This window comes from Oncorhynchus mykiss, chromosome 15, assembly GCF_013265735.2.
Source record: "Oncorhynchus mykiss isolate Arlee chromosome 15, USDA_OmykA_1.1, whole genome shotgun sequence".
In the NCBI taxonomy this organism is placed as follows: Eukaryota; Metazoa; Chordata; class Actinopteri; order Salmoniformes; family Salmonidae; genus Oncorhynchus; species Oncorhynchus mykiss.
In genome coordinates, this window is record NC_048579.1 from 17,643,582 (window position 1) to 17,657,882 (window position 14,301).

The following is a 14,301-nucleotide window of genomic DNA, read 5'->3' on the forward strand; positions in this document are numbered from 1 at the left end:
AATAGGCCTCGATCTCGTTCACGGTATCTCTGTGCGTTCAAATTGCCATCGATAAAATTAAATTGTGTTCTTTGTCCGTAGCTTATGCCTGCCAATACCATAACCCCACCGCCACCATGGGGCGCTCTGTTCAGCAAACCGCTCACTCACGTGAAGCCATACACATGGTCTGCGGTTGTGAGACCGGTTGGACGTGCTGCCAAATTCTCTAAAACAACATTGGAGACAGCTTATGGAAATGTATATTCAATTCTCTGGCTACAGCTCTGGTGGACATTCCTTCAGTCAGCATGCCAATTGCACTCTCCCCCAATATTTGAAACATCTGTGGCATTGTGTTGTGACAAAACTGCACATTTTAAAGTGATTTTCTCTGATGAATCTCCTTTCTGATTGTTTGAGGCATCCGGAATAAAGCTTGTCCGGAGAAGACAAGGTGAGCGATACCATCAGTCCTGTGTCATGCCAACAATAAACCATCCTGAGACTTTCATGTGTGGGGTTGCATCTCAGCCAAGGGAGTGGGCTCACTCACAAGTTTGCCTAAGAACACAGCCATGAATAAAAAATGGTACCAACACATCCTCCGAGAACAACTTCTCCCTACCATCCAGGAGCAGTTTGGTGACTAACAATGCATTTTCCAGCATGATGGAGCACCTTGCCATAAGGCTAAAGTGATAACTAAGTGGCTCGGGGAACAAAACATCGATATTTTGGGTCTATGGCCAGGAAACTCCCCAGACCTTAATCCCATTGAGAAATTGTGGTCAATCCTCAAGAGGTGGGTGGACAAACAAAAACCCACAAATTCTGACAAACTCCAAGCATTGATTATGCAATAATGGGCTGCCATCAGTCAGGATGTGGCCCAGAAGTTAATTGACAGCATGCCAGGGGGGATTGCAGAGGTCTTGAAAAAGAAGGGTCAACACTAAATATTGACTCTTTGCATGAACTTCATGTAATTGTCAATAAAAGGCTTTGACACTTGGGAAATGCTTGTAATTATACTTCAGTATTCCATAGTAACATCTGACAAAAATATCTAAAGACACTGAAGCAGCAAACTTTGTGGAAATTAATGTTTGTGTCATTCTCAAAACTTTTGGCCACGACTGTATATGTGTTCATTAACCCTCTCCTTGTTTCATATGCTGTCTGTCTTTTGTTTTCGTTTTCAGATATAGGTAAGAGTGACTGCTCAGTGCCGCAGTACAACAACCTCCTGGACGCTCCTCATGATGACATAGGAATCTCAACACAGAGCAGAAGCAGCTCAAGGAGAAGGAGAAAGGGCCCTGAACTAAGCTCAACAAAGAGGAGAAAATTGCATCTAAATCCTAGTGATCAAATCATAATCACAGCTGGATCATGTTCATCATGGCACACAATAAAACAATTTATTCAATTGTTTTGTAACGTAAAATTGTAACGTAATTGGACTATTTCCAATTACTTGACGGAGGTCAAACAGTTACATGCTTGGCTAGATGTATTGCTTTAAGATGCCTGGAATCACCTCACGTAAGCCAAATAGACCTGTCAAAAATGATCAATCACATTTCCTTCAAGTAATACATTATGGGACTTTGGCCCTAGGACCAGGTGTTTGGTAAATGATAAGCTCTCCCTTTGGAAAGGGTGTATACAGTATTTCAGAAATGCTCGCTGGGTAATGGCGTGACTTGAGTTCAGTGACACAAATATGGTGTACTGGGCTGCACTGTGTATTTGTAGCAGGTGGATGGGTGGAATATTGTATTGTTCTGGAAGTGCTCCAAAGACACAATAGGTTCATCTCTCAATACTGTTGGCTCTAAGTAGGTTCATCTCTCAATACTGTTGGCTCTAAGTAGGTTCATCTCTCAATACTGTTGGCTCTAAGTAGGTTCATCTCTCAATGCTGTTGGCTCTAAGTAGGTTCATCTCTCAATACTGTTGGCTCTAAGTAGATTTAGCTCTCAATACTGCAGGTTCAGTCCAAACTTTTTACATTATGAAAATCTCTGATGCAGTGTAAATCTGGACCAATTTTCCTCTTGTTTTATGATTTGTTTGATTAGATGTTGAATGTCTGTTTTTTTCTTCACAGGATTAGGATGTTTGGTGTAAAGGTGTAATGCTGACCAGTAATGTTCAGAAAGAGGGGAAAGATCACACTGCTTCTGTTGAATGTACATTAACATGACTTATACCTGTTTTTCTTGAACTGAATATTGCCAATATTGTAGTTCAAACACAAGGTGGCAATATATACTCACTCTATGGAAGATTTATTTACATTGTTGGAATGGTGATTCGTTCTTTACAAGTTCCAACCTCCCCATATGAGAAATTACAACAAAGGTTTATTGTATATAATAATAATATTGTATATGATAGAATATTGTCTACTCACAATCAAGACTGTGATAAGCTGGCTTCCTCCTGAATTTGTATCCCAATTAAATATGAAATGGATTAAGCAATAATGCAATGAAATACTTTGAATAATCTAGTGTTTCAAGCCCTCTTAATTTTTGATCAGATAGAATGGTTACTAAAGATGATTTCAACATTGATATGTAATCGTGTTATTCTCTTTCTCGTTCGTTCGCTGTCTGATAGTGTACCATCTGTGTGGTGTTGGAGAAGTGGGTAAGGCTAGGAGAGTGGTCTGGAGAGCTGAACCTAGGTCAGTTGATAAAGGTCCTCACTTTTGAGTGTAAATAATGTTGTTTTGCTAGACCAGTCTTATTTTATTAATGTTTTAAAAATGGTCTTTTGACTGTCATTAGCAGGACATATGTAATAAGCATGAATAATAAATGATATCAGATTATGCCATCTGACTTAACACCGGAAAACTTGGTTTAATGTGTAACGTTAGCTAGCTAAAATGTAAGACACGGTTAGATTGCACACTGATGTACGCAACACGATAGAGATCTGTCATTTTATACATTTGCTCTCATGACTTCTTGTGACATACGCTACACTACCATACCAGTACTGTAGAACTAGTGCAGTGGAACTACAATGTTATGATGGTGGGTTCAAGTACAGTGTTACCACAGTTTGGTGCAATGTTACAGAGCACAGTCTCGGTACAAGTGATTCTGATTTAATTATCATAACATTAGCATTGTATCACACTAACAGTTTTATTTTTTATAGGCTGATAGGCCAAATGCTGAAGATGTGAAAACATATAGTCTTGCTTGACTGAAATCCAAAATGTTAGTAAGTGGGGCGGCAGGGTAGCCTAGTGGTTAGAGCGTTGGACTAGTAACCGGAAGGTTGCAAGTTCAAACCCCCGAGCTGACAAGGTACAAATCTGTCGTTCTGCCCCTGAACAGTTCCTAGGCCGTCATTGTAAATAAGAATTTGTTCTTAACTGACTTGCCTAGTAAAATAAAAAAATAAATAAAAAGTAAGTAGTGTACACTATATTAATTCAACCAGGACAAAAATATTCAACTCTGGTATTCCACTGGCCTACACATTGGATTTACACCCTATATAAAATGGATAGAGTACAATGTTAGATTAAAAATCAATTTCACAAAAACATTTTTTGCTCCTCTTTCCATCAGAAAAAAAATCCCCACACTCACTCTAATCTGACCAGCTCCACCAGACATGTTGCTCAGATTCCCACGGCTGTGATATTGTGTTTCAGACTTGCAGTAGACACAGCCTTTTCACCTACAGCACCTGCTCCCTGAGAGAGAGAGAGAGAGCGAGAGCACTCAGGTGTTTGAGCCAGGGCTTCAGTTGAGAAATCCCCCAGACACACCCTGTTAACAATGATGGGGATGAGCACCTGGCTGTGCCTGTTGGTGTCGGAAGTAGCACAAACTCTCTCTTTCCATCTCCCGTCCTTGAGAAACCCTATAGCATTCATGGAGGAAGTAAAATGCTACCTCAGGAGAAATCCAGCCAGGAAATGAATAGGACCACAACACAGAGTGAGGCAAGGCAGAGAACAGACAGAGAGAAAAGACAGACACAGGGCAAGAGAGGGAGGTAAAGAGAGGGAAAAAGTGAGGCAGAGGGGAAGAGATGGAGTAGAAGCGAATGCAGTGAGATGTAGAAATGAAAGAAGAGCGCAAAAAATAAATAGGCTGATGTGAAATGTGTCAATGAGATAAAGGAAATTGAAAGAAACGAGTTAGAAAAAGACAGGAGAGAGGGAGAGAAAGACAGATTAAGCCATTTCAGTTGAGGATTGGGTATTTCCCACAGTTTGGAGCTGGAGTTGAGACTTGAAAAGCAGGGTTCGTGTTATGCTGAAGGACTCCCTCCACCTAATTAGGGAAGGCAGAAAAATAGTTCCTCCCAGGATATACGTTACCAGGCTCCACTCTACTAAGAGGACGGATAAAGTGATTTTCCCAATCCCTTCAGGATACAGGTTCACTCCGAGCCTCCGCCTCCGGCGCATTCCGACATACAAGTGACTTTCACCGTTCCCACAAAATTCCCATTTCAGGAACGCTCCCTTGAAGAATGTTTGGTATTCCTTGTAGTTTCAAGATTTTGCCTGCCTTTGAGTGGTTCAGCGCAATAGCATCACTTTACCACAAAGGTTGGTTTTGATATTGGAGTTGAAAGTTGGGATATTAGAGTAACTCTCTAAGGACTGGAACATTGCCGTTTGAAATTTCCCCATGGGTATAGACCCTTTACTTCTCAGTTGGCATAGTTAGTACCCTTCTTCTCCTCACTGTGTAGTGTATTACAGTACCATTGTGAACAGTTCATACTGAGAAGCTGTTTCATAACATAATGATCTATTAATTGTTGGTTGCATGTTGTGTACTCTCTCTGGGTTGACTCTCAGACAGTATACTGCAGTTGAGACTGACGGTATACTGCAGCTGACTGACGGCATACTGCAGTTGACTGACGGTATACTGCAGTTGACTTTGACGGTATACTGCAGTTGACTCTGACGGTATACTGCAGTTGACTCTGACGGTATACTGCAGTTGACTCTGACGGTATACTGCAGTTGACTCTCAGACGGTATACTGCAGTTGACTCTGACGGTATACTGCAGTTGACTCTGACGGTATACTGCAGTTGACTCTGACGGTATACTGCAGTTGACTCAGACAGTATACTGCAGTTGACTCAGACGGTATACTGCAGTTGACTCAGACGGTATACTGCAGTTGACTCAGACGGTATACTGCAGTTGACTCAGACGGTATACTGCAGTTGACTCAGACGGTATACTGCAGTTGACTCTGACGGTATGCCGCAGTTGACTCTCTGACGGTATACCGCAGTTGACTCTCAGACGGTATACTGCAGTTAACTCAGACGGTATGCCGCAGTTGACTCTTTGACGGTATACCGCAGTTGACTCTCAGACGGTATACCGCAGTTGACTCTTTGACGGTATACCGCAGTTGACTCTCAGACGGTATACCGCAGTTGACTCTCAGAAGGCATACCGCAGTTGACTCACAGACGGCATACCGCAGTTGACTCTGATGGTATACCGCAGTTGACTCTGATGGTATACCGCAGTTGACTCTCAGACGGTATACTGCAGTTGACCCTGACAGGGTACTGCCTCTGGAATTCACTCACCCTAATTTATTTATTGTGCTAGATCACCTTTACTCCACACACAGAGACGTGTACAAAGCTCTCCCTCGCCCTCCATTTGGCAAATCTGACCATAATTCTATCCTCCTGATTCCTGCTTACAAGCAAAAATTTAAGCAGGGTGCACAAGTGACTTGGTCTATAAAAAAGTGGTCAGATGGACTGTTTTCCTAGCACAGACTGGAATATGTTCAGGGATTATTCCGATGGCATTGAGGAGTACACCATCAGCCACTGGCTTGATAATAAGTGCATCAAGGACATTGTCCCCACAGTGACTGTACATACATACCCCAACCAGAAGCCATGGATTACAGGCAACATTCGCACTGAGCTAAAGGTTAGAGCAGCCGCTTTCAAGGTGCGGGACTTTAACCTGGAAGCTTATAAGAAATCCTGCTATGCCCTCAGACAAACCATCAAACATGCAAAGCGCCAATACAGGACTAAGATTGAATTGTACTACACCGGCGCCGATGCTTGTCAAATGTGGCAGAGCCTGTAAACTATTACAGACTACAAAGGGAAGCACTTCCGCAAGCTGCCCAGTAACACAAGCCTACCAGATGAGCGAAATCACTTCTATGCTCGCTTCGAGGCAAGCAACACTGAGACATGCATGAGAGCATCAGATGTTCCGGACGACTGTGTGATCACACTCTTTGTACCCGGCGTGAGTAATATCTTTATACAGGTCAACATTCACAAGGCCAACATGCTTCAAGCAGATCATCATAGTTCCTGTGCCCAAGAGCACTAAGGTAACCTGCCTAAATGACTACAGACCTGTAGCACTCACGTCCGTAGCCATGAAGTACTTTGAAAGGCTGGTAATGGCTCACATTAACACCATTATCCCAGAAACCCTAGACCTACTCCAATTTGCATACTGCTCAAACAGATCCACAGATGATACAATCTCTATAGCACTCCACACTGCCCTTTCCCACCTGGATAAAAGGAACACCTATGTGAGAATGCTATTCATTGACTTACAGCTCAGCGTTCAACACCATAGTGCCCTCAAAGCTCATCACTAAGCTAAGGATCCTGGGACTAAACACCTCCCTCTGCAAATGGATCCTGGACTTCCTGACAGGCCGCCCCCAGGTGGTGAGGGTAGGTAGCAACACATCTGCCACGCTGATCCTCAACACTGGAGCCCCTCAGGGGTGCGTGCTCAGTTCCCTCCTGTACTCCCCGTTCACCCATGACTGCATGACTCAAACACCATCATTAAGTTTGCAGATGACACAACAGTGGTAGGCCTGATCACCGACAACAATGAGACATCCTATAGGGAGGAGATCAGAGACCTGGCCGGGTGGTGCCAGAATAACAACCTATCCCTCAACGTAATCAAGACAAAGGAGATGATTGTAGACTACAGGAAAAGAGGACCAAGCACGCCCCCATTCTCATCGACGGGGCTGTAATGGAGCAGGTTGAGAGCTTCAAGTTCCTTGGTGTCCACATCACCAACAAATGGTCGAAACACACCAAGAAAGTCATGAAGAGGGCACGACAAAACCTATTCCCCCTCAGGACACTGACATCGAGAGCATCATGACTGGTTGCATCACTGCCTGGTACGGCAACTGCTCGGCCTCCGACCGCAAGGCACTACAGAGGGTAGTGTGTATGGCCCAGTACATCACTGGGGCTAAGCTGCCTGCCACCCAGCACCTCTACACCGGGCGGTGTTCTCTCTGCTACTGCATGGCAAGTGGTACTGGAGTGCCAAGTCTAGGACCAAAAGGCTTCTCAATAGCTTTTACCCCCAAGCCATAAGACTTTTTCAACTGTTTGCATTTGTTTATGTTATTATTTGATGTGTGAAGTGAACTGTCTCGTGGCTGAGCGACAGTCCATGAGAGTAGTTACTGAATAAAACAATAATTAATAGAGAGATAGAAAGAAATCCACTTCAAGGCATTTTGGAAATAATGGCAAAGTTACAATAGCTATACTAGCAAACCACGTACAATGCATATCCAATACATAGCTTCAATCTAATGGTAGTGTGAACATGTGAACAGAGACATTGTGCCCAATGATTTGGTTGAATCGGTTGAATCACTTTTTCTCAAGTCAACCAAATAACTTCATAGCCCATTTTGTGCATTGCTGACTCACAACATAAGTGGTTATAATATTTAACCTTAACTAAGATACTCTTTTTTTCATCTCAAGTGTGGTTGAGCTCACTTCCGCTTTTGCATTTACTGGTGACCATCGCCTGAGACTCAAGACGAACTACCTCATGACTATACACGGAAAGTGACATCAACGGTTTCTAACGAAACTCAAACCCTAATGTCTTTTTGGTCTCATCCAATTTCATACACTGATGAAGACAACACACCACCTGATTCTGAGGAATGGTTTTCACGGACACAGTTTAAGCCTAGTACTGGACTAAAAAGGGTTTTCAGTGGAGATCCTCCATTTAGAGTTGTTTTTTAGCCCAGGACTAATCTCTGTCCAGGAAACAGATCGAAACAGTTTGGCTCAGTTTGACAATGCTCTTACAAGAGGAGGGACCTGAAAGATTCTTGAAACAATAAATAATTGTTTGTTATAAAAGATGTTTACCCATTTGGTTTCCATATGATCCACATATAATCTTCTAACCGTTTTGTCATAGTGTGTCTTATCTTTTGAGACTGACATCGTCTTATGCAACACAGTCATGTCTATCTCTTGAGATTGACATAGTCTTATGCAACACAGTCATGTCTTGCTCTCTCGCTCGCTCGCTTTTTTTTCACTCTGTTCCTCTCTAACTCTCCTGAAAGATTATTGAAACAATAAATAATTGATATTTAGAAAATATGTTTACCCATTTGGTTTCCATATGATCCACAAAAACATCTTCTAACACAGTTTAGTCATAGTTTGTCTTATCTCTTGAGACTGACATTGGATTGTGCTGTTTGGATTGCCTAATATAAGTCCTTTTAAATTATTTATACTTACTTTTGATACTTAAGTATATGTTTTGCAATGAAATTAACTTTTGATACTTAAGTAAACTTAAAACCTAATACTTTTAGACTTTAACTCAAGTAGTATTTTACTAGGTGACTTTCACTTTTACTTGAGTCATTTTCTATTAAGGTATCTTTACTTTTACTCAAGTATGACAATTGGGTACTTTTTCCACCACTGGGAATAAAATAATAAAGCAATCATATAAAAATGAAAATAAAAATGTAATATACACAAATGAAATATTTTATAAAAGTAATGTGAATAAATGATGGTGAATAAGTGATAAGCAGTAATGAGCAGTCACTACCATCATGGGACTTTCATTGTTTTATTCTGTGTTGTTACAGAATTCAACCCAAATAATCAAAACCGAAATCTGTGATTTTTTTATGTATTTTTATAATGAAACCAAACCGACATCAAAAAGCACTAATCGCTCAGACCTAGTGTAGGTGAGGCCTTTGTGTCGTGTTAAAAGGATAGTTAACTTTAAATACAAACGATTATGATTTTGCCAGTTACCTGAGGGGTTGAATGAAATGCAGAAGACACATTTCAGTTGAAGGCATTCAGTTGTACAACTGACTAGGTATCCTTCTTTCCCTTTCCTTGGCTGTGTTCATTTGTATTTTGAGTAAACTACCCCTTCAACATGACACAAACATCTAACATTGCTCTCACTTTCAGGGCTGAGAATCTATTCTTCTTTTGGAGCCTTATTTTAAGATGGATTATTTTTTATAAACAAAGTAAAACATATTGTGACCAACGTTAATTGTGGATGAATTCCTATAAAGGCAAAATGTTGTTCATCCTGCAGAATATGTTAAACTGATGATTAGCTGCAGCAACATTAATTAATTTTTAAGCACAAGTTTCTGAAATTGTATACATTTTTTTCTGTACAAAAAGCAAAACTAAACATACTCCTGTTCTCCACTTCCATTTCTAACCCTGAAATTAAACACGGTCTTAAATTCCGTCACAGTCATCAGTTTTCGATACCCGAGAGTGCGAGAAAACAGCACTCGATGCCAGCAATTATCTAGCTATCCACACAATTACCAACCCCACAAGCGAAACTGCCAACTAAAAACATTTTTTTAAATTCTCCTTCTTCTCTGCAGCTCAAGTAATTCATACATTGAGTGTGTGGTTTTCTTTTCAACAGTGAGAAGAACTCGGGATGTAGATCCCTCACTGTGTCCCTCCCATGTATCATGATGGCACAGTATGTTAGGAGTCTGAGGACGGGGGTTAAGTCCTGTGGATGTAGGATGCCAAGAAGGGCTATTGCATCATAATTTGGAACCCTGGTTGTCCAGGGAGATAAACAGTAGTAATTAGACTGTTGGCATTGGATTAATCCAGTAATTCAATAGTGGTGATCATCGTTATCAGTGATATGATGACTACCTGATGATGACGATCATTATCATTATCCTCATCATCATCGACCTCTGTAGCAGCTGTAACAGCAGTAGAGAGGCAGGCAGAATAGAGAGCAGGGGTTGCTATTTGGTACAGGCCTGCACCAGGGGGCTTTTTGATGCTAGCGACCTCGAACTGAGTCATTGTCACACTTCACAGCTTTGTTCCTTCTCTTAGGTGATTATTACTGTAATACTGCAATGGGAAGCCATGATAAATACCACAACACACACACTCACACACCTTACTGCACTTGAGTGTATGGAGCTCTTAATGTCTTCCATGTGAGTGCTATTCATGGAGTCTAAGTAAACCATTCTTCCATTCTTCAGCATGTTAAAGGGATAGTACTGTCACGCCCTGACCTTAGAGAGCTGTTTTATTTCTCTATTTGGTTAGGTCAGGGTGTGATGTGGGGTGGGCATTCTATGTTTTGTATTTCTGTATGTTTGGCCGAGTGTGGTTCCCAATCAGAGGCAGCTGTCCATCGTTGTCTCTGATTAGGAATCATACTTAGGCAGCCTGTTTTGCCACCTTAGTTGTGGGTAGTTGTTTTTGTTAGTGGCCTCTATAGCCCTAGTCAGTGTCACGTTCGTTTTGGTGTTTCTTGTTTTGTTGGCGACATTTTTAATAAAGGAAAATGTACGCTCACCACGCAGCACCTTGGTCCGGTCATTTCCCTGACGACGTTCGTGACAAGTACACCCAAATTACAAATGTACATCTTTGTTTAGTTTCATTGTTAGCAATCTACGAACAAAGTGCACTTTGTTATTTGTTACTTACATTTTTTTCCATTTTTTTTCATTTTTTAAACTGCATTGTTGGTTAAGGGCTTGTAAGTAAGCATTTCACTGTAAGGTCTACAAAATAAATGTCAAAGCATACACATTAATCAAACTGATCTCATTGTTAGAAGCAAAACAAATATTAAAAAATATCCATGAATGCTTGTGTCTTGGCATACTGGGATCTCAAGCCTTGCTTTTTTCTTCACAAATCACCTTTTTTTCTATTTTTACTAGAATTATTTCAATATTTCAGATTATAAAAAAATGATGTTAAATAACCAGATAGTCATGCTTGAACTATTATCAAATATATTAAAATTACACAGAGCGATTAAAGTGTTATCATCATACATAATGAAGTAGCATGGCTATACAATGAGATATTACCATGGAGACTAGAGACATGTGGTCTACATACAGAATTATAACGAAATAACTTAATTTTAAACCTATTTATGTGCATATACAGTATCAATGCAATACTATTGAATATAGTTAGATTTCCCTGAGAAAGAAGATCGCTAAGAGGTGAATCAACAACAGAAGGTATAAAGAAAGATACAAAACTGTCCTCATTTTACGATCTTATTTTCTTCTGCTTGTCCTATGTGTTTTAGTTTTAGTCCCAAACAACAACAGGCGCAAATCAGGTGCAAAGTCACTGCCAAAAATACCTGCATGTTTGTCCTTTGACTCCAAGAATGTATAAAACAAACCCATGTCATGAAAATGTTCTCGTTTATTTCTATTTTATGTCCCTTTTTCAAGATGCAGAACGTTTTTAGTTTGGACCAGTCAAATACTACTAGATGGTCTGTGTGTACCGTTTATCAAAACTATTTCTGTCTTAGAAGTGAAATATGCATAAATTAAAGTAACTATCCAGTGAAAATCTCACTTTTAAAAGTTCATATTCTGTTAACTCATACCCAAATAATATTTACTCGTCCTATACTCGTATTTGTTGAATTAGAGAAAAAACCCACCTCAAACTTGTATCTCAAAAATGCTGGCTATTTCCTCATATCACGTGACTTCACCTTGGCCAATGAGCTGGCCAATCAGCTGTTAACTTGTCATAAATATTTTTTTTGAGTGCTATACACCCCCACCATTCTGTTGTTGGGGTACGCCCACACCTTTCCATTACAGAAAAGCACTTTTTTTTTTACATACTTTATTACCTTACCTCATATTTTAATTCATTATAGGTCATATTTCATGTAAATCTGTAAACATATAACCGTTATAAATACATAATTGATATCAGTTTTGTTAACAAACTGTGGTTTATGGAAATAGCCCTCACCCATGTATTGGTAAGATTGGTTGGCTATCATATCTTCGTGGTTTTTGTTTAGGTCAATACTCAGTTACTAATCCATACAATCTGTATGTGCTGTTCAAAACTGCTGGTTTAAAAAATATTTGGGATCTTCATTGCAGTCAAAGAACGTGATGGATGTCAATTCCAGAAACATCACGCACCAGTCTGCTGTGCATGGGGTGTCTGGGTTTGATCAGACATTTTCTTGATGATACAGGGCAATGTACCAAAGTACAGTACTGCTCAAGTATGACAATTGGGTACTTTTTCCACCACTGGGAATAAAATAATAAAGCAATCATATAAAAATGAAAATAAAAATGTAATATACACAAATGAAATATTTTATAAAAGTAATGTGAATAAATGATGGTGAATAAGTGATAAGCAGTAATGAGCAGTCACTACCATCATGGGACTTTCATTGTTTTATTCTGTGTTGTTACAGAATTCAACCCAAATAATCAAAACCGAAATCTGTGATTTTTTTATGTATTTTTATAATGAAACCAAACCGACATCAAAAAGCACTAATCGCTCAGACCTAGTGTAGGTGAGGCCTTTGTGTCGTGTTAAAAGGATAGTTAACTTTAAATACAAACGATTATGATTTTGCCAGTTACCTGAGGGGTTGAATGAAATGCAGAAGACACATTTCAGTTGAAGGCATTCAGTTGTACAACTGCCTAGGTATCCTTCTTTCCCTTTCCTTGGCTGTGTTCATTTGTATTTTGAGTAAACTACCCCTTCAACATGACACAAACATCTAACATTGCTCTCACTTTCAGGGCTGAGAATCTATTCTTCTAGTACTGTCACGCCCTGACCTTAGAGAGCTGTTTTATTTCTCTATTTGGTTAGGTCAGGGTGTGATGTGGGGTGGGCATTCTATGTTTTGTATTTCTGTATGTTTGGCCGAGTGTGGTTCCCAATCAGAGGCAGCTGTCCATCGTTGTCTCTGATTAGGAATCATACTTAGGCAGCCTGTTTTGCCACCTTAGTTGTGGGTAGTTGTTTTTGTTAGTGGCCTCTATAGCCCTAGTCAGTGTCACGTTCGTTTTGGTGTTTCTTGTTTTGTTGGCGACATTTTTAATAAAGGAAAATGTACGCTCACCACGCAGCACCTTGGTCCGGTCATTTCCCTGACGACGTTCGTGACAAGTACACCCAAATTACAAATGTACATCTTTGTTTAGTTTCATTGTTAGCAATCTACGAACAAAGTGCACTTTGTTATCTCACTTTTAAAAGTTCATATTCTGTTAACTCATACCCAAATAATATTTACTCGTCCTATACTCGTATTTGTTGAATTAGAGAAAAAACCCACCTCAAACTTGTATCTCAAAAATGCTGGCTATTTCCTCATATCACGTGACTTCACCTTGGCCAATGAGCTGGCCAATCAGCTGTTAACTTGTCATAAATATTTTTTTTGAGTGCTATACACCCCCACCATTCTGTTGTTGGGGTACGCCCACACCTTTCCATTACAGAAAAGCACTTTTTTTTTTACATACTTTATTACCTTACCTCATATTTTAATTCATTATAGGTCATATTTCATGTAAATCTGTAAACATATAACCGTTATAAATACATAATTGATATCAGTTTTGTTAACAAACTGTGGTTTATGGAAATAGCCCTCACCCATGTATTGGTAAGATTGGTTGGCTATCATATCTTCGTGGTTTTTGTTTAGGTCAATACTCAGTTACTAATCCATACAATCTGTATGTGCTGTTCAAAACTGCTGGTTTAAAAAATATTTGGGATCTTCATTGCAGTCAAAGAACGTGATGGATGTCAATTCCAGAAACATCACGCACCAGTCTGCTGTGCATGGGGTGTCTGGGTTTGATCAGACATTTTCTTGATGATGCAGGGCAATGTACCAAAGTACAGTACTGCTATCGTTGACATTGCCATACTTGAGAAGTATTTGAGTATTTATTTTTAAAAAGTGCAGTAAAACTTTACATTTTGTATAAGTTCAAGAGGATGGAAGTTCAAAAGAAAATGAATGACCTGATCTGTCTTGCGGTTTTAAGAGAGCGAGCTGTGGGAAAATAAAAAAGCTGCCAACCAACCAACATTTTCTTGGAGCTTCTTTTGTATGTTCAGCTTTAACAGACTTATCACACAATCGAC